We start from the raw sequence: 3,235 nt of genomic DNA on the forward strand, positions 1-3,235 counted from the left end.
GAAGAGTCACAAACATTTCCCAGGAAGAAAAACACCAAAGAACATAACATTTTATGTCTGCTCTACACCACCGATTCCTATTAATCCTCGTCTCTTTTCCAAGAGATTAAGCTGGTTTTATACCTGCAAGCAAATATTGGCAGTTTGGAGTTCTAAACATGGCCAGTCAGTTATTCATCTGAAACTAGGCATCACAAACCCAGGAAATCCAGTTTAGACTGCACTTCAGAGCACATCAATTCAATCCTGACCATTCCCTGTTAAATATTAACTTTGTGATAACAAAACCATCACCCAGAGTGACATCCAACCCAGGCCCACTCATACAGCCAGTGTCCGAGACAATGAAAAATAGTATTTGGAACAGGTTTATGCATGAGAAGTTGCAGACAGCAGAGAACAGTCCAACTTTAGCTGTGCTAACAGGCTTGAAAACATCCCAGCTGGAAGGGGGCAGAAATAAATGAATGGGACTTTCTGCAAACCAGAGTTAAAAAGCCCTGCAGACAGGTTTCTTTTTCCCTCACGCAGAGTGAAATAAATTAGTATTAATACTGAATGTGTTTATGTGGGCCATTTTATATGAGCAGTGAGAAAGCAAAGGAGGCTGAGCTCTAAAATACACATCCTTGCTTTGACCTCAGGCTCTTGCAGCCACTCCTGCCTGCATCTACCCAGCAAGGATCTTGAGGCAGGTCCCTGCTGCACAGTGAGACGTGTTCACTGCCACTCGAGATGCTCTGGGGTACCCCATGCACTCACCCATGCCAAGTACAATGGGGATGGGCTCTACTGGGCCCTCTCTATTAGCCTGCCACAAAACTCCAGCCCGAGGGCATCACACACAGCTCAAGGACTCCTAAACACTACCCAGTCACATCAGGTCTACGTTCTAGCTCCCACCAAGTGCTTACATGTCACTTAAACACAGATGTGAACAGAACCACGTAGGCCATCCTCTCCTCCCAAGGTTTTTCAGGAGAATCTTTAAACCCTAAACAAAATGTCAGAGCAGTTTGGGATTTGCTTTTGCAGCCCTGGGTGGGAGTTGGTGGGCACTACCCAAAGCAGGTGTCAGGTTTGCTTTAGCTTTCATTTTGTCACTTCACTCCTATTCATACTCTTAGAGACAACATCCAGCATCTGTTACCAAACAGTTGAAAGAGAAAGAATAAGAGTAAAAATAAACCAAAGAAGGAAAGCAAACCAAAACAAGGAGCAGAGGGGTAGTAAATTAATGGCAGCTCTCCTCTGCAGGTGCCCACTATGGAAGCTGCTATGGGAGGTCTCAGCAGCAACACCAGTGCTGGGAGAGGGATCCATGGGGACTGCGAGGTGAGGATGGAGGCATGTGGACACAGATGTGTGCCGCCTGCTCCCACCATTTGGGACACCAGTGGCAGCCCCACACCATCTGATGCAGGAGCTGAGCAGCCCTCAGCCCTGCTCTCCAGCTTGAGGTTAATGCAAAACTGTGGGGAAAAATGAACTGAAGGATTAAAGACCTGCTAATTTCCCATGGGCGAGCACAAAGTCCTGCTCTGGTAAGAGGCAGCACTGCAGGAACAGCTACGCTGAGCACTGACTGAGCTCAGATTGCCAAGGAGATTCATGCCAAATATTTACCCTTTGGTGCGATTAAACAACACCATCCAAAGTGCTGAACGAAAGCAAAGCGCATTTCCTCTGCAAACCTCATTACGGAATCGATGTGCTCCACTCAGCAACTCATCCAGCATGTTTGTTCCTTGCTACCTGCTGTTGTAAGTGAGGTTTGCTTTTGTTTGCTGTTTGCTCATGCATTTCATGGGCTAACACCGTTGGGGGTGGGGTGGGGGTGGGGGGGGAAGAGAGACCATTTATTTCCTTGACATCTTAATTGAATCTTTTTTTTTAAAGCTGTTATAATGCTCAGGGAGAGATGGTCTGAAACACGTACTGCCAGCCTGCCTTGTGTCTCAAAGGGTCCCAGGCTGTGCTGGGGCCACCTGCGCTTTGTTAGCACTCACAGGTCAGCTTGTGGTTGCTTCTCTGTGTTCTACACACATCCATTTCCATTTCAACTAATGGAAAAGGGAGAACAGCCCATGCGAAGTTACCACGATCTGAAAACAGCGAGAAGCAGCTGGGGCCTGATCCAAAGCCTTAACCTTACCTCCTGAAAGGAAAAGAGCACAGAAAGCACAGAACAGCAAGATTAAAAGCCAGTTGCTCCATTAACGGGGCATAGAGAGACATCCGAGGGAAATCGCCTTAAAAGATGATGAATTTTGAGAGGTTTTCTTCAACATGCTTCCATCAGTTGTCCTCTGAAGCTTCTTTCCCTAGTCTGACCATGGGACTATCTCAACTACTGCATGGTATGATTTCAGTTGAACTCAAATACAGATCCAGAAGCTCAATGATGAAGTTATATACTTGGCCTTTTAGATTAATTAATCCAAACGAATAGAACAACATCCTGGCTTCCACTGAAGAATACCTTTGCACTAGCAAGAATGGTTAATCAGAGCTGGTACAAACACATTCCCTATGAATAATAATATTATCAGAGCAAATATTCTCTGCAAACTTAAGGAAACAGCTGCTTCTTAATTCTTCAAGCCACCCACTGAAGGTATCAGCAAGACGGCCTAAAACAAGATTGTTGGTGAATACAATAGAGATGCTGAAAGCAGCAGCCCCAGGCCAGCAGGCAGGGATGCACAGTTGCTATTCCTGCTCAGCACTTACCTCCTTACCTCCAGGCACAGCACGCTGGATCCTGCTGCGTTTCAGAGCAATCAGGTCTGGCCCCTGTGCAGAGAAGCAGAACACTCCTGTGTACATGAGGCTGTTCCGCAGCCACCAGGAAAAGCAACAGCCAATATCACCCCATCCTGAAGTCAGCTTTGTTTTGTAAAATACCAGCCAGTATAAATATGTGATACACCCATGGCCAACTCTTTAGCTCACCTGGGCTGCACTGAATGAAGAGCAATTATCTGGATTGCTCCAGAAGTAACAGGGGATTTTCTAGACACGACTCCAGGAAACACCTTTGCAAGCTGCACCATTTCCATCCTTAATTCAGCCCAGATAAATAGCTTGAGCTGCAGAACAGGCTTTTGGCAAACGGTTATTGTAGAATGCAAATCCCTTCTACAGAACCCCAACAACAACAGAAAAAGCACCCAGATATGGAGGGGACAAATGCAAAAATGTGCTTTCATTGCAAACAAACAGACACTTTATG

The sequence above is a fragment of the Coturnix japonica genome, chromosome 12, assembly GCF_054131305.1.
Source record: "Coturnix japonica strain WE chromosome 12, WE-NBRP24, whole genome shotgun sequence".
Taxonomy (NCBI): Eukaryota; Metazoa; Chordata; class Aves; order Galliformes; family Phasianidae; genus Coturnix; species Coturnix japonica.